Below are 26,816 nucleotides of genomic sequence, written 5' to 3' on the forward strand. Positions count from 1 at the left end.
TTACTTCTGTTTGTACATACAGCCTCTTTGATATTTAGATATGAGTAAAGTGCTTCTGTGTAATTTGAAAGTCAATTCTTCCCTCCCTGCTGCTTGTCATGGATTCCTTTCAGAGGCTTATTTACCAAATTGATTTTAAAATGTAGTAATTGCCCTTCCAAAATGATTTCTTAAATAATCAAAGTGTCTCTGAGCACAGTGGCAAAATATTTGTCCTCCTCGGTTCAGAAGATGCGCTCCACACCTTGGCCTTTTTCTCCTCAGATGAGGATGAACACAAACCTTTTCATCCCTCCCCCAAAATCAACTCCAGGGAGAACTGGCTGCCAGAGATGCTCAGCTCACACCCCAGATTTCACTTGTGTGGACAGATCATCAACACAAATGAAAAAAAAAAACCCCACACTGTTCCAGCAAATCCACCTGGATCCTGACAAGGTTTGTTGAGGCTGGAAGGACTTTGGGACAGAGAAATCTCCTTTTGTCTTTGCAAAGGTTGAGGTGGGACCAACAGCAGAAGGGAGCAGTGTGATCCTGGGACTGGTCCTGGCTTCCCCAGTGCTGGAATTGCTGCCCCAGGAGCACCTTCCTCACCAGCAGCAGGGAATCCTTATCCCAGTTTGTAAATGTAATCAACCTTGAGGTCTTGTTACTTCCACAGGTGCAATTAACATTACCATCTGCTAATCCGTGATTAACGATGTTTACAAATATGCTACAACATGTTAAAATGTGCCAGCACTTTTTTTTTTCTTTTTTTTTTTTCCCCTTTTTCCCCTCCCCTCCTCTCCCTCTCCCAGCACTGGGGCTGTGCCGCCAGGGGCTTCCCCAGCGGAGGCTTCCCCAGATCCCTCCCTTCATTTCCAAACATTTTGTTATTTCCATGATTTAAAAGTGCTGTTAAACTCCAAGCCAGCTGTAGGAATGACAAGTTCAAACCCAAAGGTCAGTGCTGCTAAATGGGATTTAATTGCACGGGGGCTGAGGTACAACTTGATGAAGCTGAATAATAAAAACTTTGTGGGGAGCGACATATGGCACAGCTTAAAGTAAATTTTTATTGCTCATCCCACAAGTGACGTGTTAATGGGATGGCAGCCCTGGCTTTGGGGTTGATGGTGATGTGGAGTTTTAATACTGTCACACAGGAATATTGTGGAGGGGTTTATAATTTAAAAAAAAAAAAAAAAAAAAGTGTTTTCTATGAACTGCCTTTTTCTTCTTAACACAGGGAGGAATACATTATATCACTACTGCATGTCCTCCAGATCTAGGTTACATGTAATTGCTCAGTAATTGGTAGAACCATGTAAAAGCCATGGTATTTTCCAGTAAACCCTCCTAAGTTACCATGAAATTGAAGTGTGATATTTATTCTCTACAGAAGTTGCTGCCCAAATATCATCTCTGATCGGGTTTGGTGACTGTGGGGGTGTTTCTGCAGTGGCTGTGCTGTGGGTAATACCTGCATGGCTCTGATTTTGCCCCCTTAAAACTGGGGGAGGTCCTGACTGGGAGGTGAACAGGTTATTTTTCTATTTTTTTGCTTTTTTTTTTTTGCTATTATTTTGTTATTTTCAAGGGAGGATGCTTTAACCTCCGTTGGGCTTCAGTCAGGATTATTAAAGACAAAATGGCTTCGAGTTGTACCAGGGGAGGTTTAGATTGGATATTAGGAAAAATTTCTTGCTGAAGCAGTGGTCAAACATTGGAAGAGGCTGCCCAGGGAGGTGGTGGAGTCACCATCCCTGGAGGTGTTTAAGAAACATGTAGACATGGCTCTTCAGGGCCTGGTTTAATGGGCATGGTGGTGTTGGGTTGATTGTTGGACTTGATGATCCTAAAGGTCTTTTCCAACTTGAATGATTCTAATTTAAGGCCCAACTCAAAATGAGGGAGGTTTGGAGGTAGCTGAAGAATTTCTCATCATGTTTTCAGTGGGACTGGAAATAATTAATTTCATGATGTTTTTTGAAGCCTCTGGAGAGAAAGTATTTGTGGGCACTGGGGGTACCTCCACTGGCTGCCTAGATGTTCTTTAAGGCCCCTTCCAACCCAAATCAGTCTGTGATTCTGTTGTTCTGCAAGCTCCTGCTCCAGATGAGTTTTTCTCCCTGTTCTTCAAGGTTCTCCAGGGTGGTGATGCTGGACCTGGGCACCCCTGGCTGCAGATTTCCCCAGGCAGGATGGAGGTTGTCCCAGGAGGGCTGCAGCCACGTGTCCCTGTGCAAGGTAGGGTCTTACATCCCATGAACCAGGAGTGCTGCAGAGTTACAGCAAGGAGGGGCTTGTCCCTTTGCCATTTGGGATCCTTCCTGGCACACAGGCTCCATCCCATGAGTGGCAGCTTGGGGAGGGGGGGATCAGGGGGTTTGCAAACCCCTGAGCAAGCTTCTTGCAGGGTCTTGTCCCTGTCTGCTGAGGATGGAACAATTTGGTGCCATGAAACCATCTCAGGCAGAGCCCTGGTGACCCCCAGAGTCAGCTTAGAAGTGAGGGGGAGGCAAGAGGGGTGGGTGAGGGTCAGCCTTACCCAGCAGGATAACTGAGGGGGGGTTTAGGGGGATCTTGGCATCTTCCCAGCCCTCATTAGCACCTCTCAGCAGCACCCAGCCTGCTCCAGCCACATTGCAAGTCTTTTTCTGGAGATTGCATCTGGGCCTAATCTGCATTTCTCTATAAACAAGAGTTGTAAATGGCCTTTCAGTTCCCTGGGTAATGTCTTGTTTTAATGGAAGGTCCTGAATTAAGAACATGTATATATGACTCTAAGAATTTTCTAAGTGATATTGAAAACCTATTGTAAAGTAGGATTTCTTCTTGCAAAATTATTTTAATGAGGTTCCAGTTTATTTTCTGGCTATATTTTACTTATTTAATCCTCCAGAGGGGCTTTTCACAGGCAGCATCTCATTTTCAATGCAACTATTCTTAACATTAGGGGAAAAATACCTTTCTGAAATGCATGAAGGTAAAAAAAAAAAAAAAAAGAAAAAAAGAGCCAGAGGAAGATGTACCAGATAAGAATAGACTTGGAAAGCTTTGAGGTGGTTTATGGCTTCTCTTGAAAGAATAACAGTTCATGTATTTTTGTTATGGTGTGGTTTAATGATGCTTGCAGGAAAAAGATAAGGTAGAAATGGAAATATAAAATTAAACCAGCAAAGTGAATGTGATTATTTTAGTTACTAGTATTACCTGGGGAAAATGCTCTTGGGGTTTGGTTTTTTTTTTTTTTTGTTTTTTTATCTAGACTAAATATTTGCTTTTCAAAAAGAGAAGGCCCTCTGCATCTCCTGGGCACTTCCTGGGGGGGAAGGGGAATTTTCCTGCATGTGTGGGAGGACAGTGGTGACTGTCCCAGCCCATCCCAGGGATGGGGTTGGATCTTCATGGTCTCTAAGGTCCCTTCCAACCATTCTCCATGCTTTGCTGGGTTTGCCAGGGTTGTGCTGGGTGCCATCAGGGGGAGATGACCCCAAGAGGGACTTCACAGCCTCACTTGCAGGGTGCCACCATGACCACCCTGAGGCTGCAAGGGGGGGAACATGAGGGGGGGACACAGTTCCCAGCACCCAGAGCTTCATGCTGGGTCTGGAGGAAGATTCTTCACTGGGATCTGGGCATAGCTAATCCCAGCATAGGTGTCCCCCCCCCTCTCTTATGCCATCCCATCCCTCCCCTCTCATTTCCCCCCCTCCCCATCTGTGGGTGCAGCCCCGCTGAGAGCTCCAAGGCCCCCATCCCTCTTGCCTTCCCTGAGCTTCCCAGGCCAAGCACTCCCTGGGATCAGCCAAATCTGGAGTCAGCTCCAATGCAACAGGCAGGACCCCGTGAGCAGAGCCCTGAGCATCCCCCTCCAGCCACCCCAGGGTTGCCAGAGGTGAAAATCACCAATGAATGAAGGCTGAAATGTGGCCTTGAGCTTCACTGGGTAGTTAATTTTTCAATTTCTTTCCTGGATCTGGAACAGCAAAGAGTTTGTTTATAATTACAGTACTTGAGGATTTCTACTTTAATTCAAATAGCTGAAAAGAAGCAGTTTCTGTGTAGGTTTCTTCACTATCAGAATCTAAAACAGATTATTATGTAAATTTTTTCGATCCTAAATTCATTATAATATTCAATTTCAAGAAATGCTCTTGACCATCTGCTGCTGCTCTAAGAAATGAGTCTTGGAGATTGTTTACTACCAGAAATATTGTAGGTATTTAGGGTAGATCACAGTGGAGTGCAAGGGCAATGAACTGATTTTGGAGGCTGGTTATATAAAACTGCAGTGCTGATGCCACGAGCTGAGCCTCCAAGTGCAGCTGCAGCAGTGACAGCTTCTGCTCTGCCAACATCCTGGCTTGGCCTGGCCTAGCCCAGCTTGTCCTGCCTTGTCCCAGCTTGTCCTGCCTTGTCCCAGCTTGTCCTGCCTTGTCCCAGCTCCTGGTGGCAGTGCCACCCCCATCCCTATCACCTGGGAGTGGAGGGCAAGGCAGGGTGAGTTTATCCCTGGTCTTGGTGGAAGTGTTTTGAGATCCCTGGGATGGGCAGAATGGTGACAGCATCACCTGCCACTTACTGTAACCTCCCAACTTGCCAGGAGAAGCCACCTGCTGATCCACAGGGACCTTTGGCTCTGGATGCTTAAAGCAAGAGGGGATGACAAGAGGAGGTGAAGTCCCCATCACCCCCCGGACACAGGACTGGGAGCCCAGCGCTGACAGCGAGCTGGGATCAGCTTTCAACCGGTTTGTTTTTTTTTTTTCTTTTTACAGCACATTTTACTGTGAAAACCTGGTTGTTTTACTGTGAAAACCTTGGCGTCGAGTGCCAGGGATGGAGCCCCAGAGGTCCAGGATGGCCCCGTGTCCCCAAGCTCTGTTCCTCCTCCCCAACCCCAGCACTTCTCTGCCTCTGGCTATCGATCCGGGCCCCCCGGCGACTGCGCACGGTATTGACGGATGGAAGCGGGCAGTGGGAAGCAACCGGCTGCTGGGGGGAGGCAGGAGGGGGCTGGGGTGGGGGTGTCCCCAGGGCTCACCCTCCCTCCGGACCCAGCATCCCCCCCCAGCATCCCCCGAGCATCCTCGGGATGCAGCTGCCCCGCCGCACCGGGGCACGGGGCTGTACAGGGAATTGTTAATCCTGAACATTCCAGGGGGGGTTTGGAGAGTGTAAATGGGGTGGGCTGGGCTGCAGAAAGGTTCTCGTGGCCAGCGTGGGAGTGTCTGCACGCAGGGGAGGCCCACGAGTGGTAGGAGTAAGTAGTGAGTAAGTAGTAAGTGCGAGGCTCAGCAGGCCTTGGATAAAGAGCAGCACGTAGGGTAGGACAGAGGGGGTTTTATTCCTGTTGCTCTTCAGTCAGGTATAAAGCAGTGTTTGCTGCAGGAGCCAGCCCTGCCAGTCACTAATCTCCTTACTTCCCTCCTTCAGGGGGACTTCAACTCTTGTCCTCTGCCACCGAGGAGATCTTTAAGCCAGTAATAACGTGAGACAGAGGGAAATGAACAGCCTTGTCCTGCCTCTTCCCTGGCTGAAAAACTACTGAAGAATTAAAAAGGTATAAATTTGCATTCCAATGATTTCCTGCTGGTGAGGAGCTTGTTTTTTAACGGGGGGCAAGGGGAGGAGGTGTACACCTTGGGCCATCACCCTTCCCTTTCTGCTCTCTGGGGCAGCTCAGTGCTTGTGGGATTAGCTGTAGGGGACAAGGACCTCTGTGTTTGTGGGATAAAGACCCCTGGTGCTGGGACACCTCTGCCCATCCAAGTCCCCAGAACTTCCCTGGACAGGATCTCCAGGCTGACAGCCACTCTGCTGGTTTGTCCCCCTCCAACATCCTCATCTCCCTTGGTGACAGGGATGAGAGGGGTGGTGGAAGTGCTTCCAGGGGTGCTGCATTTGAGGGGGTCCAGGGGGTTCCAGGCCTGTGGTGGCCTTTGTCTGCTTGTGCCAAACAGATGTGAACAAACCCGAGTTCGATTTCCAAGAGTGCCTGGGGAATATTGCTAACTAATTATAGAAAACAGAAGATGCTCTCCCCTCCTCTTGCATTTTTTGATAAACATTGTCTCCCCTCAACAGCTGAGTATTTAATTAGTGTTGATTGTTGTTCCCGTGTTCAATAACCACTCATCAGGAGGGGGGGGTTCTGCTGGGGCAGTGTGGCCTGGAGCACAGAGGAGTGGAGGGTGTTCATAATTAAGGATGCAATTTATTTGAGTAAGTCATGTGTGCAGCACCCTGTGTTTTAGGTTAATTTTCAAGGTGAAAGGGTAAAAAACAACAACAAGGAAAGAAAGGCTCACAACTACGGAGGATGAGGAGCGACGGCAGTTGGGCCCTCGGCACTGAGAGATGTACAGGGAGATAGGAAAAAAAAATAATGTATACACACAGATATATACATCCTGCAGCCAGGGTTCTGAGTGTCTCTGGACATGTGGCTGCACACGTGCTCCTGCAGGAGCCATCCTGGTGGTCCCAGTTCTCTTGTCCCAGTGACCACGCTCCTGTGTTGGGCTTGCACCGGCGTCAGGAGCAGGCAGTGAAGTCTTGGGAGCAGGGGGAACACCAGGGTCCCTCCCCATGGCTTTAGGGCCACCAATGCCACTGTGTGTGACACCCCCCTGGGGCTGGGGACAGGCACAGCCCCATTGCCTGCACAGCCCTCTCCAGCTGGCAGGACGAGCTGTGTGTACAGCAGCTAAAATACTAAACAAGCGAGAGGCCGTCTCCTCCCTGCATGGTTTCCCCTTTATTTATTTATCTGTTTATTTTGCTGTGCTGCCTGCCAGTGGTGATGGAGCTGTCATGCTTTGGTGGCCACCAGCTCATGAGCCAGCACCTGTTCTCCCCACGTTAATCTCTCTGCTCATACAGAGCCCATACACAACCCCCAGCCCTGCAAAACACGAAGGAAAAAATGAAATCTAATTACATGCCATTGATTTCTTTCCAAATTTGCTTCTAATACACTTTTTTTGACTACTCCTTGATTTTTCTTTTTTTTTTTTTCTATTTTTTTCCCCACTTTTCCTTTCTCCTCTCCTTCCCTGTCCATGCAGGCAGCAGCAGCCTCCTCCCAGGGAAGCCATCCCCGTGCTGGACACGCCGAGCCCCGCAGCAGTTTGGAAATGCAAAGCCTGGAGTGATTTTTTTTTTTTTCTTGGCTTTTAATAGGCAGTAGGGATGATCCATGCACTGAGCCTCTTCCTACAGGACAGGTAGGATCCTACAGCTTCCTTCATGGCTTTTCCCATCTCCTTCTCTTCTTTTTCATGAGCCTGACCTTAGTTTTCCGAGCCAGCATCACCAGGGCAGGGACTTGAGGCAGAGCTGTGTCCACCAGAATCTTCTCCAGCTCTCAGGGGTGCTCAGGAGGTGTCATGGGGTGCCCAAACCTTTGGGGGTGCCCTATGGACCGAGTCCCAGCAGGCCCAGAGGTTTTGGGGTGGGTGGTGGGGACGTGTGCTTGTCCCAGGCTCTGTCACCCCTCGGGGTGGCTGTGGAGCAGCTCTGGGTGCCTGTGCCCAGCCATGGCCATGTCCTGGGACACCAGCATTGCATGGGGACAGCCTGGCAAGACCCCTGGGGAGATGGGGTCAGCATGGGGGAGGCTGGAGGTGCCAGGGAGCTCTAGGCAGCCACTGAAGGGTTAAAGGCATTGGGATGCAGAGGCACTGGTCACTGGGCTGGAGCTTTCCCTTGTCCATCAATATATTGAATATCCTCTAAGCTGGCTCCATGGAAACTGGGTGCAACCCATGTCCTGTCCTCAGGGTGACACAGGATGGGGGGGACACATCCTGACCATGGCCCCAGTGTCACCACTGCCACCCTGCATCTGTGGCACTCCTGGAAATAGCCAAGAGCATGGCCAGATTTATAGTGTCAGGAGATGTATTTAGTCCAAAGACAGTTCAGTTGTGTTAATTACAAAAAACCTAAAGATAATCTATACTTAATGTCAACTTTTCCTCAAATTTACTCTAGAATGAGGAGAATATATGCACGTGATGACATTTAAATGAAGAGCAAGGTGCAATTAAACTCCAAAACGTACAGTAGACTAATTGGGAGAGGATGACAAATATAGTTATCATCAGCAACTAATTAGGGACCTGCTTTAGCTTCCCCTGCTTGATTAATCTTGACTAGGTGCTAATAAGTTACTCAGGCCTGGCCATAAGTTGTGAGTAGGCTGTTTGTTGCTCCGTCTGGCGTGGCAGGGAGGTGGTTGATGTCTGCAACACACAGGACCTCCCAGGAGGATGCTGACAAAGGATGTTGGTGTTAAGGGGGATGTGTGTTTTATTTGGGGTGGGACTGGTGGATCCTGGGTGCTGTGGTGGGGCCAGGTTTTGGTGGTGGGGTCACCAGGCAGGGGACATCTTGGTGAGCCCCGGGTTGGGTGTGTGGAGGGAGGAGGATGAGGAGTGGTGCCCAGGAGTGCTGGCTGGGCTCTGTTGACACGTCCCTTGTCTCCCAGATTTACACTCTTATCTTTTTGCATTGAAAGGTAAGAATAATAGTAAAATGTTAATGCCACACTCTACATATAATAGTGTACATAAACGGGTGACATGACATGGGAGACAGATAAATCACCACCACCTTCAGACAATAATCTGCAGGAGACAGAATAAAGCATGAGTTCTGCCAGCAGAGGAATCTGCTGGGGAGGAAAAGGGGGCTTGACAGCTGGGTTTTACTGGTAGGTTTATTAGGGCTCAGTTTATGAAATTAATTCTATTTTTAATCTGTTCCGTGCTCCTAATGAGAGCCTGGAAATCCTGGCAAGTAAATAGCTGCAACTGGGTGCCCCTTATAGCTAGAGCTGGGCTAAAATGAGGAAGAAAATGCACATTTTTTTGGAGAGCAGGTGGGGGGCACCTCCCTGGCATGGCTTTCCTTGGGGGCTGCACTTTGTTGGAGCTTCCCAGGAAAGCTGCAGCCCCCTGAAGCCCTGCTGGAGGGAGCTTCCCATGTGGGGCCTGGATGGATGGGCTCCTACAGCCATCCTAGGAAATATAAACCATGAAAATAGTGCTAGAAAATATAAAAAGCAGTATCATGTGCTGGTCCTGCTTGCTGAGGAGCATTCCCACCTGGAGACCCTTTGGTGGGTGCCAGGATGGTGCCACCACTCTAGAACCACAGCACTTCTGCAAAAGCCACCAGGAAAAAGCTTGGGGAGGTTTCTCCAGCGTGGTCCCAGGTGGGGCGGGGTGAGGAGGTGCCACTGACAGACTGAAGGCTGGGTTTTTTTGGTTTGTTTTGTTTTTTTCCCCCAAGAAACAATCCCGAGGGGTGGTGGGAGAGCAAAGCCATTACCGTGGAGGATGAACTTGGCTCGGTTGCCATGGAAACGCTGGCCGGCCCCGCGCCGCTCGCCTGTGCGCCAGGCCCGTTGACCTCACTTAGAATTATTACCTTTAGCCAAATAAAATAATTTGTGTTAATAAAGAGACCATTTTCTCTCAGCTTCCAAGCGAGCCTTCCCCAGAAGGCAGAGTGACTCCTTAATTACACTTTTACTGCCAGGTGATTAATGTTCAATATGTGATACTCCGTTTAAATAAGTCGCTTATTAACACCTTTAATATGTTTTAATTTTTTTTTTTTTTTTTTTTTTTTCCCCCTTTTCCCACCCCCTCCCTTCTTCCTGGCCTTAGCAGGCTGGGCTGGCAAGGGGGGGCTGAGCAGCACTAGATGGAGCTCTGATATTAGACATGGACACACGTGGGCACCCACAGGCACCCATGGGCGTTCTGTGGTCTCCCAGAAGGACAAAGCAATGAGAAGCAGGAGGGGAAAACTCAAGGCTTGAGGTCCACAGCAGCAAAAGTTATCTGGGGAATCCCACTCTGCTTTTGGGTGATGTGTGATGAGCTTGGCAGGGCTCAGCCTGCCCTGGGGACAGGGCTGTGGCACCCGGGCAGTGCTGGCTGAGAGCTGCCAGGGTCAGGGTGGTGTCTGCCTGGTGCAGAGATTCATGAAAACTGCAGGGAAAGGAATGATTTCTAAAAGCAACTTGTGGCTGAATCCCCCAGGGCTGGGAGGAGGCACTCAGGTGTTCCTGGTTATCCAGAGGTTATCCAGAGGTTATCCAGCTGCTTCCCCAGCCTCCTCCAGGTTTATAAAAGCAGCTGAGCTGCTGCACCTCTGTTCTTGTCTCCCCTCAGCTCAGAGCCTGCTGAAGGGAACTGGAGGTTTTCTGCTGCCTCTGCAGGGGTAGGAGCCACTTCCTTGGTTACTGATTTTATTTTACTGTGTTGTGTTTTGGGTTTTTTACTGACTTTTTTCCTTTTCTCCTTCTTGCAAAGAGGTGTTTTACAGGGGGGCAACCCTGCCACCCCAGCTCTGCTCTTCTCCTGTGTTTGCCCTGAGTTCCTTCACTCACTTAAAAAGTGCTAAGAACTGGGAGGAAGCAAACTGAAAACAAGTTGGTGTTATTTGATTTCTTAACCAGTTTGCCCCCTTTGGTTAAGGCTGGGAATAATCTCTCATCATGTGATGCTAACAATTCTATTACTAGCAAATGCCTTGTAAAACCCCCTAAGAGGAGTAATACCTCTGGTTTTTCTCTTGCTCTGTGTTTGTTGGTTTGTTTTTTGTTTTTTTTCTGGGGTGAGGAATGTTTGTTGATTTGATTGTAGTTTTGTGTCTCCTTTGAGTAGTTCCAGGAGGAACTTTAGGTGCAACCTGTGAAGCTGCTGAAGCTCTGCTAGAGGACTAGCTGCTTTGCTGGGATAAATTCTGAGAGCTGCCTTAATTTCAGGCCTAAATTAGCCATTTTCTTAATTGTTTGTCCTGTCAGCCACCTCTCCAACAGGCCAGCCCCTAACACCCCCCAGACCCCTCCCCTGCACTTCCCCACCAGGTATTTGGGAATTCATTAGCTCAGAGGGCTGAGCCATACATCATCCAGCATTTCTTAATAGTCATCTACTTCAGGGCTAATTCCCATTGAAAATGAGCTTTGATTGCATTAAATAAAAGTTCAGGTAATTCTCAGAATAATATTTCTCTGATGTTCAAGACCCAGGGAGTGGCTGCAGCCAGGTGGGTGAAGCTGTGGGGCAGGCAGTGTGTGCAGGTTCCTCCCTCCCCATCTCTTCTTTCTTTTTTTATTTTATTTTCCATCTTTACACCTTTAGTATCATTTTTGCTCACAGCCAGCTATTTTGCTCTGTCATTTTTTTCCAACCCAATGGCACTTGCTCCTACAGGGTGTTTGAAGTAACCAAAGTAAGCAGCAAATAAAGGCAGGGTCATCTTTTGGTTGGCACTGAGGAGGAGACGGGCTGTCCCCAGCCCTGGTGCTTCAGGGGGTGTTTCTGATTGCTCCTGGTGTTGCTTCTCTCCCAGGGGAAATGTTTAGCATGGAAGGAATGGAATGGGAAGCCCCAGTGGTTGTGGTTTTGTGTTGTTGGGCACTGTGGTGGCATCCTTGGGCTTTTGGCAGCAGTGGGAGACTTGTTGCAGGCAGAAAGGAGAAGGTTAATCAGGGCAGGAGACCTTCTCTGAAAGAGGAGGAAAATGTTCAGGGGTGGGAGGCTGGGACATGCAGGAGACCTTGAGTAAATGCAGCTTGGAGAGGGAACCCCAACCTCTGCCACCCCTGGCAGGAACAAGACCAGCAGGGCCCCCAGTCTGGGGAAGAAAGTCCCCATTTGGGGTCAGTGGCAACCCTTTTGTCCCACCAGCTTCTGTCCCTTCCCTGGGATTATCAGCATTGTCCCCAACCCTCCCTCTTCCTCTCTGGTGGCAGCAGGGAGAGGCAGCACCTCCCCTGGGTGTCCACAAACTCCTTTAAAACTTAACAGTGGCCAGTAATGAGCCAGCAAAGGTTTATTGCCCATAAAGGATAAAATTAATGTAAGTTAGCCTCATAAACACTCCTGATTTGTGCTGGGCCTCTCCAGTCTCACTCCCTGTCTTCACCACCCTGCCCTCAGCAGCTGATGGGGAGCTCTGGGGCTGGGATAGAACCAGTCAGTACCAGCCCTGGGCTGGGGGGCATCTCCCCAAGGAGCCTGGGGTGCTCCCCTGGCCCCCATCCCAGGGCAGGGCAGAGCCACAAATCACATTTTTCTTGCAGAGGCACAAATCACATTTTTCTTGCAGAGGCCTCCACCCTAGGACACCATCTTTGCTAAAAAGGTTTTTCTAATGCTGGCAGAACCATAACAAGTTTGGGGTTTTTTCTGCTGTTGGTCCCCTCTGTGCTCCTTCCTCTCCCCCCACCTCACTCATGACTTATCCTGAAGTCCCCATCATGTGAATCATTTTTAAGGAGGAGGTAAAAAAAAAAAATCATATCTAGTTTTTTCTTCCTTGTATTTCTGTAGTCAACACCCAAATGAGAAATTCACCAACCAAGACCCTCAGACAAATATCTGGAGGCCTCTACCTCTGACTTATCATCCTCAGCAGGGTTTTATGGGGGTTACTTATTTTCAGTGAATTGATGAAGCTGAAAGGGGAAGATAAACTTTGAGCTGATATATGGGTGAAATAATATTAAATATCATCATTAACCTGTTGGGTTTTATTGGGCAAGCACAACAAGCTGTGAACAGGGTGTTTAATTATTTCAATGAATATTCATAATGTGCAGGACCTTTAGAGTAAATAAAGAGAAGAAATAGTTTCAGAGTGATTTGGAGGTTGGTAAACAAAGTCTCCTCTTTAAATTAGAAGGAGCAAGATGAAACACACCTGCTCTGCAAAGCCTCAGGTGTGCAGCTGAGATGGGGTTACCTATATTTAAGAAATGAAAGCCCCCCCTTAGGAAGAAGCTTATTAAGAGAGCCATTTGTTTTCAGTGGACACTCAGCATGTTTGCCTTAATTTTGGTCTTAAATCAAAGAATCTGGAGCCTGATGCTGCAGCACAGTGACTCGTGGTGCAGAGAGCACCACCCATTTCTGTCAAACCCCCTGATTTGGGGGTTCTGGTTCCTGCAGCTCCTCTTTCCCCCCTTCCCCCAAGCCCTCTTTCTGCAGCATCCTCACTTGGGGCAGGAATTCCAAAGGTGTTTTCTGCCCTTCTCGGATTTTTAGGAAATCGGTTAAAAAAGACATTACTTAGGTGGAGATGTGCTCAGCTGCTGCAGGAGGTTCCATGGGGTGGACCCAAGTCCTTTGTCTACATTATAAATAAAGGGCTGTGTGTGTTTAACAGGGACAGGGAGATCCACGTGGGATCTGGGTGTAGCCAAGAGGACTGGATGCCATACAGGGCGTGTGCCTTGGGAATTAAGAGACTTGGTAACTTGCAGAATGATGGTTTAAGATGACTTTATTTTATAGCTAGTTTCTGCCATCTGAGTGATGTTGCATGTACTGGGTGTATTTATAAGTTAATAGCTTTTCTCCATTTTATGAGAGTTTTTATGATACTTGGGGCTTTATGGGACTTCATAATTTTTCTCGGATTCATTAAATCCAGTTGAGGGTGGAGCTGATGGCAGAGCAGGTTGCTCATTCCTGGTGCCACAATCCTGCTCCAAATCACCAGAAGAGGCTCCAGGTGTCCCCATGGTGTGAGGGGAAGAGGAAAAGGAGGAAGCAGCAGCTGACACTCAACTGCCCCTGCTTGGGGTGACCCATGGCAGGGTCATTCTTCTGAACCTGTTAAACCAGGCATGGAGCAGGGAGAGAGAAACCTTGTGATTTGTTTTGGTTTTTTTTTTTTTTTAAAGATGTATTTCAGCAGCATGGGCTTTGGCATTGACAAAACTCTGTAGAATTTCTCCCATTTCTGCACTAACCTTCACCTCTGCTGTGTTTGTTGTAACCTCTCTGGCTTGGTAGGTGCCAGGTACCAGGGATGATGATTTGAGGGTGTTCCATGGTTTGGGTGTTAAATCCTCACCCTGCAGTTTGGCTGCTGCCAGCCTGGGGTGTGATCATGGGGACCTTTTGTGTGGAGAAAACACCTCCCAGCCCCTTGGCCTTGGTGCCTTCTTCTGGGCTTGAGACTTGCCCCAGATGATGCAGAATTTAAGAAAACCTTGGTGAGGAGACCACCTCTCATTGCTGGGGAGGCAAGGGGAAGGTGAAAGCTCAGGCCACCCATCACCAGTCTGACCCTGGGCACAGCTCCATGGCTCCTGGGGTGTTTGCAGCTCTCCTGCAATGGGATTTTCAGCCCTAAAAACTGTAGTCTCCAGGACAAAAATAGCAGCATCTTGTCACTCAGTGGGTTTTTTCCTGTTTCTTGTTTAAAAAGCCAAGCCAGCCAACCTCAGGAGACCCCAGAGGTCACCGTTTTTAAACACAAATGCCATTTTTGTTAGCACTGAAATAGAGGGCAACCTGCAGAAAAGCCACAAGCCCCTGAGGACAAGTGCCAGGAATTCCTTGGTGGCTGTGACAACCCTGGCAGAGCAGGGATGCACCTTGGGAGGCAGAGCAGGTCCCTGGAACGTGTTCCCAATGAAGTGGGAGACGCTGGGGTTGTTTCTTTTCTTTCCTTTTATTTATTTTTTTTTCTTTTAAGTTTAAAACAAACTAATTCCAAATCCCACTTTCTGGGAAAAAGGGAAAGCAGGAGTTGACTTCCCACAGCAGGTCTGTGTCCTGGTGGCAGTTTGGGAGGGGGCTATGGACCCTCTCACCTTGCCTCCCTCTACCTATTTATGATCCCAAGAGCTGAGGCTCTGTGGGATGTGGCCCTGTGGCAGCTCTGTTACAAGCAGTTGGGCTGCAGGCCCACAATGCATTTATAATTTTTATTGTTATATCTTTTAATTTTATTTTGCTTTCCTTGCTGTCTGGGAGCTGGGAAGATAGGAGTCCATATTTATTACAGAGCAAACGATCTACCTCTGCGAATGTATGTATCAGTTAATTTAATCTCCCCAGTTTTATTTAAACTGTTTTTCCTTCCTTTCTTTACTTCCCTCCTCCTAGCTCCCCCACCCCTTTTCCTCCTCCTCTTGGTGCAAGGTGATCAGTTTGTTAAAAAAAAAAAAATAAATATATATATATAAAAAAAAGAAGCTGGAAAGTAAAACTATCCCGTGCCTTTTATAATCTGTACTGAAAAGGCTTTTTCTGGTTGCCACGGAATCCTGTGCTCTGCCTTTCACTGCTGCAGCCTCTGTGCCTCCCCTGGCCCCCGTCTGATTGACATTTACAAATTACCAAGCTGAGAGTGTTCAATCTTTGACCCGTGTGTTTCTATTCAGCAATGAGTGAGATTTGCAAGCATTTTGTCATATAATTACTGCAAATCCCTTGAAAATTTCCACAACAACGCCGAGATGAATGGTAATTTGTGCAGACAGCCACTGATGCCTTTACAATACACCAGGATGCAAAACACTCTCCTTTATTTATTTATTTATTTGCCCTAAGATTTCTTGCCCGGGGGGGGGGGGGGGTAGGGTGGGGGGGTAGGGTGGGAGGGGAGGAAATTGTTCTGCATGTGAGCGTGTTGTAAAATATTTGGATTGCTAGATTTATTTGCTTACACAGCCTGTGTTTGTGCTGATTTTATTGTATTGACTGTATGCATTTTTTTTCCTCCCATTCTACAGTTTTATTGTGCCTTGGTCATATGCATACATCACCAGCATTGTTCTCTGGGAAATTTATTCCACCTTTCAGCATGCTCTTGATAGGACTTATTGCATTACTAGTTAAGTGCTGAGATTTGCTACTACAAAGGTTTGAAACAGCCCCTTGCAATGTTTATTTGCCAGCCAGGGGCTGAGATCCTGCATTTTCCTAACACTTGGAGCACATCTGCATGTCAGGAGCTGGCAGGGCTGGTCCTGTGGGATGGATCTGGTCCCTCTCTCACCTGGGGAGCCAAGGGGGAGAGCATCGAAGACCCAGAAGGAGGTGGGTGTCCAACACCTGTTGAAATAATTCTAGATATTATTTAGTCATGGCTTAGCCATACACATCCAGCTATGTGTTGGGCAAACACATCCAGCCAGCAGCTTCAAAATTAGTGGCAAAATGGCACAAAGCCCCAAGGTCCCCAAAGCCTGCCCTGTCCCAGGGATGCAGCACTTCCCTGGGGACCAATGGCTGCAGAACCAGCACCCAGGAGCTTACAGGGTGCCAGGGAGGGCTGAGCTGTGCTGTGAGTGGGGAGAAGGCACCAGAGTTGTGTCCAACCTGGAGTGAAGGATTTAGACCTTGCTTGTAGGAATTCTGGAGCTGCAATCAGTGTTTTAAAATGAGGTTTTTTTGTCAGTGATGTTTCGATGGAGTTGAAGTTTTTGCCTTTAAGCAACACTTCCAGTTCATTGCAATCACCTTTTCAGAATTTCCCTTCACTGATGCACATATCTATTTCTATTTAGATATGTGTTTTCTCTCTCTATTTCTATATATTTATATGTATTTATTTATAGTGGGAGCCTTCGGAGGCTTCAGCTCTTACAGGGATCAGCGCTGACTGCTCAGTATGAGAGTCATGATTTATAGTTTGGTTTTGTTTGTTAAAAACAAAACAGCATTAAGAATCCTCAGAACCAAGTTGTGGTTTGGTGTTGCTTTTGTTGTCTGGCTGGGTTCCTGGCCCAGCTGGTACCAGGCAAGAGTGGAAACTTCTGCTTTTTGTGGCTTATTGAGGGCGAGTGCTCCTTGTGTCCCGCAGTGGTGCCGCCGCTGCCCTGGTCCCACATATTCTTATTTATTATTGCTGGAATGTTCTTGCCGAGTCAGCCCTGCCTGCATGGCAGTGTTTTCCCTTGCCTGAGGAATTTCCTCTCTTGTTTTTGGGAGTGGTTGCCCCCAGCCACAGCGAGGAGCAGTAACCCACAGCTTTTAGGCTTTGGAGTCCAGAGTTGCGTGGCCGCTTGTGCCAAACCAGCTTTGCTGGGGCCCGGAGGTGTTTTCTTTGGCCACTCTTACATTTTTTGTCCCAGTGACCCCTGAGCACCCTCAACCCTCAGCTCCTAGGAAGCCAAAAATGATGGGGGGGGAAAGGGTGGGCTGGGGGGAGAGCAGTGTGATATAACTCACAAAGCGTTGTTGGACTCGAGGTGTTTTGCGAGCCCCGGGTCACCGTGCCGGATCGGAGGAAGGGTTCAGGGAGTGCAGAGTCTGAACAAACCTCTCCTGTCATTAGGCTGGAAATGTAATCTCTGCAGAAGAAGAGGCTATGGTAGAGTTAGCAAGAGCTGTTCACGTTATGGGAATTTAATGCACCTGGTAGAAACTAACTGCAGGTCATCAGTTTTTATTGGCACGGTGCAGACATGCAGCGTGATGAACTGATCTGGCTAAACATTAACAAAGATAAAAAAAAAATAATAAATAAATCCTAGATGGGGTTTTGTAGTGGGTATCATCGAAATCAGAGCGAATGCTGCTCTTCAGATACTTGTCTGTTCATCCCCTGTAATTTCTGCTGCTGATACAGATGGTCTTTTACACCGAGTTCGCGGATAAATTTTTGTCTGACACATATCTAGAACTTCTACAGTCACCTGCTAATTTAAACCAATTTGCCCTAGGTGATGGGTGAATACACTTGAAAATTAAATGGGTCTGATTTAAGCATCCCTTCTCTGAAGCCAAAGATTATATAATTAAATTAAAAGAAAATGTGTTTTATAATAAACTGTATTTCCTCTTGGCAAAATCCAATTTTGAAACAAGATTGTAATATCATATCTAAAAATGTTTTCCCATGGGTATTACCAGTCTATTTCGTTTAATTGTTTTCACCCATCATATTATGAGCTCTCCAAGTAGTGAGATGAGTGTGGTTTATACAAAGAACCAGCAATGGCAAGGAGAGGGAAGTCTGGCTCCTTCCACAGGGTGGACACCTCCTTGGCTGCCCCAGGACAGACACTCACAAGGTCCCTGAACTCCGTGGCTTTTCAGAGCTGGGGGTAAAATGCCAACCTCAAGGAGAGCATCAAACCAGTGGCAGCTGCTTGGTGACACGCTGCCTGCCCAGAGTCATCTGGAACCCCCCAGAATTCAAGCCACCTCCAGGAGGCTTCCCGGGGCTGCAGCACTCCTTGGGCTGCTGAGAGCCTCCGGAGTTTTTCTCTGGGATAAAGCCATGGAGTTTCTGGTTGATGTTGATGGAAGCACCAGGGAGCAGGAGTTGTAAGGCTAACATGAGGAGTTTTGGCTGGTCAGGGTGAGGTTTGCCTGAGGTCAAACAATCTGGAGCTGAAGAGCTGTGCTAAGTGAGGTGGTGGTGGGGCTGTCCCGGGATGCGGGGCAGGGAGCCGGAGGGAGGGGAAGGATGAGGGGATGGAGATGGGGGAAGCCTTTGCTGCAGGCATTTGGCTGCTGTCAGCCATTTTAGGTTTCTGAATCCTATTTCCCTGGTGCTTCCAAGAGAAAGCTTTTGGGGGAGTCCCCAGCTAAAACTCCAATTTGCATTTAAATGGAGATTTTTTTTTTTGATTTTTTTTTTTTTTTTTTTTTAATGAGCAGGATGCATGGGAGACTAAGACTATTAGGTTTCCTTGTGGGAGAGTGCAGAATTCTCTCACCTTTTACATCCCAACCCCCTTTAATGCACGCTTGAAATTAGACATTAAAAAAAAAAAAATAGTGTGTCTTTAAGGAGAATATAATCATAAACAAATAAGTCTCGTTGCCCTTGCAGCAGAACTAATCTTCCCTCAGCTGAGCTGTGATATAGATCAGTAACAAGAGCCACGAGCAGGGGGTTCCTTTGAAATGCATAATACCTCCTCCTATAAATTGGAGTTGGTGTGATGGAGCTGTGAGATGACATATTGTGGCATGACCCCTCTCCACTGATTGTGCCTGAACCCTGCAAAGGTAAATCTAACACGGCGCACACATCAGACAATTTCATTTTCATCACCCAGGGACAAAAACATAGCAACAGAATCTTTTCAAATGATAATCTGCATGCTGGGCGGAATATTTTCCCTTCCTGCCTGCCTTTTTTTTTTCTTTTTTTTTTTTTTTTTTGGTGTGTTCAATTCATGATGTAGGTGAAAGGAATTATAAATTGCTTCCAAAGTTCATTCATTCCCTTCTTCTGATTCTTCCCTTTCTTTTCTTCCTTCTCTTGCTTTTGTTCCTTCTCCCTCTCTCTCTTCCTTTCTTTCTCTGCCTTTGTCTCCTTCTCTTTCATTATTTTGAATCTTTGTTTTATTTTTATTTATCTTTTTCCTCTTTTTTTCCTTCTTTCTTTTTTCCCTCTTCTTTCTTTTTTTCCTTCTTTTTTTCCTTCTTTTTTTCCTTCTTTTTTTCCTTCTTTTTTTTCCTTCTTTTTTTTCCTTCTTTTTTTCCTTCTTTTTTCCTTCTTTTTTCCTTCTTTTTTTCCTTCTTTTTTTCCTTCTTTTTTTCCTTCTTTTTTTCCTTCTTTTTTTCCTTCTTTTTTCCCTTCTTTTTTCCCTTCTTTTTTCCCTTTTTTTCCCTTCTTTTTTCCCTTCTTTTTTCCCTTCTTTTTTCCCTTCTTTTTTCCCTTCTTTTTTTCCTTCTTTTTTCCCTTCTTTTTTCCCTTCTTTTTTCCCTTCTTTTTTCCCTTCTTTTTTCCCTTCTTTTTTCCCTTCTTTTTTCCCTTCTTTTTTCCCTTCTTTTTTCCCTTCTTTTTTTCCTTCTTTTTTTCCTTCTTTTTTTCCTTCTTTTTTCCCCCTCTTTCTTTTTTCCCGTCTTCTTTCCTTTTTTCCCCTCTTTCCTTTTTTCCCCTCTTTTCTTTTTTCCCCTCTTCTTTCTTTTTTCCCTCTTCTTTCTTTTTTCCCTCTTCTTTCTTTTTTCCCTCTTCTTTCTTTTTTCCCTCTTCTTTCTTTTTTCCCCTCTTCTTTCTTTTTTCCCCTCTTCTTTTTTTCTCCCCTCTTCTTTTTTTCCCGTCTTCTTTTCTTTTTTCCCCTTTTCTTTTTTCCCCTCTTCTTTCTTTTTTCCCCTCTTCTTTCTTTTTTCCCTCTTCTTTCTTTTTTCCCCTCTTCTTTCTTTTTTCCCCTCTTCTTTCTTTTTTCCCCTCTTCTTTCTTTTTTCCCCTCTTCTTTCTTTTTTCCCCTCTTCTTTTTTTCTCCCCTCTTCTTTTCTTTTTTCCCCTTTTCTTTTTCCCCCTCTTCTTTCTTTTTTTCCCCTCTTCTTTCTTTTTTTCCCTCTTTTCAATATTTTCTTCTCCTTTTCTTCCCCATTCTCTATTTTTCTCTTTTTTTTTCCCACTCTTCTCTTATTTTTTCCTTTCTCCATCTAAAAGTTTGGTGTTCTGTGTGTGTAACTGATTCATCCTTCTCATCCCCTCGGGGACATTCCAGTAATAATGATTTATAGGAGTGCAAAAATCTCAGCTCTTGTTGTTACCAACTAATATCCCTCCTACCCTCCAAAAAGGGAGTTTTCTTGTAGAAGATCTCTCTTATGAAACCTCCCCTGCTTCTCTCCACTCCCCCCTTTGCCTTCCTGCACTTTTCCATTCAAGCATTTGGAGCAGTCAGCTGCTTTGCATCACCCTCACCAGGAATATATAGTCCAGCAACACCATAGCTCATCTAGAACTAGTTACAAGTCACTAAAATGATGCTCAAACCCTTCTTTGTTCTTGTCTCCAGCAGGTTGGTGTCTCAGCCTTTATTCTTTTGAGGCTAAGAACAGTTTAGAAAAAAAAAAACCCAAACTTTTCAGGTGATATCTCTGAACTTCCCACAGGCCTTCAGCCTGCATGAATCCAGGGCTTTGCAAACCATGTCAAGTGCAGCTGGTGTGTGCACTGGGTGGCTTTGAAGCCTTGCTGAGAAGCCACTGGTCCTGGCACTCAGTCAGCCCCCTTGCCCAGCTGCTTTCACACTGTTCCTGCCAGGAATTCATTCCTCTGCTCAGCTTCAGCCTTCGGGCTGGCTGGATGGCTGGGGCTGTGGTGCTCTGGGCACTCCCCTCCTGCCTTCAGTACCCATAAGGTGTTGGGGATGTTTCTCTGGGAATCAGAGCCATCTCCTGTCTTTAATTTGTGGGTTAGTTGTTGCACAGCTGGAGCAGTTTTGGGGCTGAGCATCCAAAGCTCTCCTGGAGTTCTGCGGGGACAGGGAGCCCCACTCAGAAAGGAAAACCAGATGGAGGGTGTAGATTCTTTTGGTGCAGTTGGCACGAGTGGGCTCACGATGAAATAACCCCACCCCAAGCTGGCCCAGAGAGCAGTGGGAAGGCTCAAACCTGCTCCCAGGTGAGGGCCATCAGGGGCCCAGAATCCCCTCCCCGCCGCCTCGTCCCTGATGCCGAGTGACACGGCGATTGTACCCGTAAGGGAGTGACACCGAGATGAGTTTGTCAGTTCCACCTAGTGTGATTGCCATTTTCTCCTCGCAGAGGAGAGGAATGAAATTGAAGGAGAAAAGGTCAGAAAGCCCTGGTCATCCTCTTCCCCTTCTCCCAAATCACTTGTTCCTCTGGATGGAAATGAGAAATGACAGTTCCCCGCGCCGCTTGGGATGCAGGCAGCCCCACGTGCAACAAAAAGGAATGCTGGTGGGAGCAGGGCTGGAGAGCAATGGATGTTGCCTCTTAATAATGCATTTCAGAGGCAGAGCATCCTGGTTATTGTTCCTGGCATCTGCTAACACCAAAGTGACAGTGACAAGTTCTTTGATTAGAAGAAGGTCCCTGCCACCTCCTCCCTCCCACCCTACCGGAAGGGTTTGTGGAAACCACCACCCTCTGCCAAAAATCCCTGCTGAATGCTACTGAAGCACGGGCAAAGTGGCTTTTTTTTTTTTTTTTTTTGTCTTCTTTTTTCCACCTTAGTGCAGAAATGCCTCCGCTCAGACCCAGGAGAATCACGCTTTTCTAGTTTTTCTTTCTTTTCTTCATTGCTCACAAATTTTTTCAAAGGAGGAACCATGAGGCCATCGATCCTCCTCATAATTTCAGTGGAAATCAGCACCCACCTTTTACATCCCAGGGCACGTGTTAGGAACTGAAAACAAACAAATCCCTGAGTAGCCATTCACCCTGTTTTGGGCAACCTCCACTACCCAAGTGCCTGGTGCTGGGATGGGGCTGGGAGCCGTGCTGGTAGATCATGCTGGGTTGTATTTTCTAAGGTGGAGAATTAATTTTGGGGATCTTTGTGTCACTGGTGATTTTTTGCTTTAATTGCTGGCTCATCACTTGTTCCACCCATGCACATTTTGAGAAGATTGTGCAGAGGGTTTCCTAGGGCAGGGGGGGAAACTCCTGTAAACTGCAGTTGAGGGTGCTTGGAAGGTCAAGGCAGCATCCGTGTCCTCCTGCCTCAACCCTCCACCTCAAAAAAACCCTTTTGAGGTGTCCTCCACTTCTGAGGTGTCTTTCACCTCAAAACCAGCTGACTCCCCTGCAGTTATCCCTGTGTGAGGGTCACCTTCCCAGGAGAAGTGCCATCGGTCTGGTCTGGTTTGCAGCCTGGGTGCTGCTGTTTCCATTCCAAGCTGTACAGTCCCAGATTTTTAGATAAGGAGCTTTTCTTCCCCCAGTTCTCCGTGGCCATTTAGCAGCTGCTCTGGCAGGCCTAAGGCTACTCTGGAAATTTCCTACAAGTTCCCATTTTGCAAACGCCTCGCCAGCCTCCCTCCCTCCACCTGAGCCTATTTACTCTCTCAGGGATCTATTTTTAAAAGTTATTAGCAGATTACTGGTTTTCTATCAACCTCAGGCACCAATCTCCCAAAGATACCATTGTACTTTAATAAGGTGCATTTGATAATCCTCAGATAAAGGCGTTGGAAGCAGTGGGGAGGAGAGGGAGAAACTCTGGCACCGATTCATCTAAGGGACAGGGGCTAGAAAAGGGTTAAATGTACTCATGTTTCTAAATGGCTGAACTACTGTATGTTGTAGTTTTCAACTGCAAATCATCTTTAATAGCAGACATCACGGGATGGCTCATTACATTAAGCTATTTTTCATGCTATCTCCTGTAATATCCTTTAATCCAATGCGTTTCAAATCACCTCAGGCTAAAATAAGAGACATAGCAATGTAATAGCCTAGTGTATTAGTGGGTTAATTGCCCTGTTGTACTCTCTAGTAGATATCTTTGGAATGAGTTCTATATTAATTGTAAATTGCTTAATACATTTAACTCCTTGAGCAGCTTGGTCCTCTGCTATCTTTTGAGTGAACAAGAAAAGTTTTTAAGTTGTCAATAGTTGTTTCCTCCTGGCCAGTGCCTTGGGATGCCTGCTCCTTCCCCAGACAGCACCAAGCATGAGCATCATCCTCTCAGCACTCAGAAAGAGTCAGCCTGGAGCACTGGAGGGAAATTATTGCTTTTTCTTGGAAGGTGTGAAGTTCTTCTCCAGCCCTGCAGCCTGCAGAGGCACTGGGCAGCACCCAGCTCAGTGAGGAGCAGCTTCCAGCTCAGCATCCACCAGGGCTGCAGAGACACAAGTACATCACCTGGTGGCTATCCCCAAATTGGACAAGTGGAGATGGTACGGGGGAGGGGGGGGGGGGAAGAGAAAAAAAAAAAAAAAAAAAAGGGAAAGTTTAAATAATACATAAAATTTCAAGCTCTCATCTTGCCAGCACTGTGGCCAGAAAGAGAAGACAAATGAAATGCTCTGCAGCTCTGTCAGAGGATGCAGCAGTTGGGTCACTGACACGTACAGCTCTCAAAGTATTGCCCATAATGTGCAGGAACTAGTTTTCTAAAATGACTTTTGCAGCACTAGGCAGACATGTCCACAGATTTGCAGTCACTTTTCTGAAGATTGGAACATAAGTGTCACTGGGCTACTGAAGGGTAATGTCACTAATTTCTTTGGATTGCTCCCAGTTTGTGTCAGGGAGGGGTGGTGGAAGAAGGAGCAGGCAGAGTGGAGACCAGAGGGGGTTGGATAATTTGCAGGTGAGGCATTCTGTATTCATTTCTTTTGGGACATTTCTGGTTTCTAAAAATTCTGGCCAAAATGTTACTGTCGATTTACAGGAAAGGCACAGAGGAGGAATGCTGAAAACCTCTGTGCTCTGCAAATTTAGCAGTAACTCTTTCCTTGAAGTGCCACTGAGTGCTTGAAAGCAGCAGCTTGGCAGCAGTGTGGGGAGGAGATGGGGGTCAGTGGTCTGGATTGGGAAGTCCCCTCCATCTGATCTCCCTGACTGGAGAGATGCAGCTCAGGCTGATCCCCAGGGCAGTGTGGCCATGCTGCACCACAACTGACTGGGTCACAGGTCCCTTTCCTCTGCCTCACATCCCAGAGAGATATAAAACTCAGAAAGATGCAATTCAGAAAGCTTTTTATCACACACTTAACTTCAAACATACGCTCAAGTTCTGGTCCTTTTAGAGCAGCAGCATTTTAATGCTCCTTTCAGCTGAAGTATTTAACAGAAGAGTTGCTTTGCTGCTGGGTTTGTGAGGGGAGAGCTCAGCCAGGTCCTTCCTTGGTCTCCATGTGCTCCATCTGATGGAGAGCCTGAGCAGGGAGGCAAAGGGGTCTGCATGTATGGTTCCTGCTCTGGGGTAGGAAACACCAAGGCTTTTATCCCTGCCAGCTTCCTGGAGGTTCTGACTGTACTTCCAGGTGGACATTATGGGTGGGGGTACAGGATTGCTCCATGTTCTGCAAGGAGAGATCTGGTGTTGCTCATCACCATCATGTATGCAGCTCAGAGATTTAAATTTGGATTTTCTGAGCTGCCCTGTGCTGACTCTGCCTCCTGCAAGTGTGTAGGATTATGATTATTATTACCACTCATACAACTCATCTAACTTCAGGGATGATTGCTGCATATTAAAAAAAAAAAAAAAAAAACCCAAGTAGAAGTTTCCCTTGCTAACTGGAGAATGTCTGTAGGAAACTCCTGTTCTGGAGACTGGTTTGGAAATGAAGCCTCAGTGATGCTCTTTGTCTTTTGCAGTGATGCTGTGGGATGGGGAACACTGGAGCTGGCAGCAGGCAAGGAGCAAGGTGGAGTCAACCAGGAATTCCCTTGGAAATGAGCATCTCCTGTTACAAACACAGCAAAACCCAAAGGTCAGCTCATTCCACTGCCATTTAGGCAGTTTTAATTTTTATTTTTTGCTGTAAACCAGTGCTGGCTTCAATGGAATTCCTTCTGATTGATCCCTTGGGAAGTGCAAGAGGAGCCTGACACCCCAGGGAATTCTGCTCCAGCATTGCTTCTCCCCTCTAACAATTCCTCACCTTCACATGAGAGCTTAGTCTGGGCCACAAGAAATAGGATTCTTCTGCTTCAAGACATAAGGCAGAGATATTTGTGAGGCAATCTGCAAGGAATTTTTGTAACTTGTAGAGGAAAATCTCTGTGAAACTCGGGAGCCAGTTGTTCTGCAAAGGAAAGACACAAAGTGCTTAGACTGCTGGAAAAAAAAATCCATCAAGTAATTCTCTATCTATAAAATAGGTGGTAATGCAACCCGAGCTTAATTTTGATGGCACGCTGTACTTCATAACAGTGACAACACCTTAAAAAATGTAATGAAAGGGCTTGATTTATTACTGAAATAATCCATTTAGCAGTCCAATAAATAAAGGGAGAAAATACAACCAATGTTTCAGCAGAAGGGGAAAAAAAAAAGGGAAGAGAGAAAAATTGAAAAATTGCAATGCATGGCAGTTTTCTGTAAATGCATCCAGAGGCTGCAACCATGTGTTTTGGGCTGATTATTTTTCTGAAGACAAATATAAATTCAAAGTTAGACTTGAGATTGAGGCTTGATGTCCACTCTGCATTTGATGTACTTTTAAAACAGCAGCCCTGGGACTTGGCACCCCAAGGACTGCCTTTGACTGACGAGAGGGAGGAGAAAGGGAGGAGAAAATGCTAACTTACTGCCTTACAAATATTTGAGTTTGAATATGCTCTCTTAGCTGTTATTAAGTGCAGAGCAAACATATTTTTCTCCTCATGCCAAATTTCTTTTGATAACATGATGTTATTTTCTGCAAATGTCAGCTCCAGCCCCTCTCTGTTTTGGTGGCACATGGTGAAGCCTGGCAGGTTTTATACTCCCTCTACATCACTTGTATTAATTTATTTAATATGCTGCAGGACCTGGCAGTGACAATGACAGCCAAAGCAATGAAATCCTCCCGTGGCAGATGTTGGCATTCAGGTGCAGGAGAGGAGCTGCCATTTCACTGGGAAGAAAACCCACAGGAACAGTCACCCGGGGAGATGGGCTGGCCAAGGAGGGTGCTGAGCTCTGACACCCAGAGTTTTATGGGACCATGCTGTGAGGAGGGGTGCAGAATGGATGCAAACATTGCTCTGCAGGTTCACAGAATCCCAGAATGTTTAGGGTGGAAGAGACCTCCAAGAACAGGTTCTGCTGCTTCCAACAAGGAGTGGCAATCGTGGTGACAACCCCCATGGAGAGGTTCTCCTGCACATCCCCAGCATCGTGGACAACATAAAGCCATGGCTCACATCCTTCTTCTTCTGGGGACATCCTTCTTCTGGAGCAAGACTGAGAGACATGGGCTGAGGGGCAGAACATTTTGTGTCCCCCTCTCCCAGCCCAGACCTCGTGGTGTTTGCCCCAACCCGAGCTGCTCATCATTCCTGGGATCAACGGGAACGACCACAGGTGAAAAAACTAAGGGTGAAAAAGACACAAACTGCTGCCACGTGGCCCTTTTTTGGGGGGGATATTTTGCTCTGTGGCCTCAGAGCATCCTCCATGGGTGGCTTTGTCCCCTGTGCCCACAGCTGGGGTGGCTGAGGCTGGAGGAATGGCCCCAGCCCCTGCGTCCCGCTGCGCCCTGCCCTAATTGCCCTGTTTGGTTTGCAGTGAGTGATTCCTGCCTGTCTTGGGGTGGATTGTTTTTTCACACCATTAAATGAAGTTCTGCTGTATTGATCCCTGTTTTTCCAATTTGAAGCCTGAAAAGTGATGAAGAC

General features: G+C 46.9%; 1 long non-coding RNA gene across 2 annotated transcripts; it reads left to right on the top strand.

Moving 5' to 3' along the window:
• The first annotated feature begins 1,806 nt into the window (after positions 1–1,806).
• LOC139805988 (uncharacterized) lies at positions 1,807–26,775 on the top strand. Of its 2 annotated transcripts, XR_011730070.1 has the most exons (6): positions 1,807–2,232; positions 4,767–4,942; positions 5,425–5,583; positions 7,059–7,217; positions 24,810–24,925; positions 25,965–26,775. It is a non-coding gene; the product is annotated as an uncharacterized lncRNA (long non-coding RNA). The 2 variants fall into 2 exon arrangements; XR_011730071.1 differs by lacking the exon at positions 24,810–24,925.
• The last annotated feature ends 41 nt before the right edge of the window (positions 26,776–26,816 follow it).

This window comes from Heliangelus exortis, chromosome 21 (genome assembly GCF_036169615.1).
Source record: "Heliangelus exortis chromosome 21, bHelExo1.hap1, whole genome shotgun sequence".
Taxonomy (NCBI): domain Eukaryota; kingdom Metazoa; phylum Chordata; class Aves; order Apodiformes; family Trochilidae; genus Heliangelus; species Heliangelus exortis.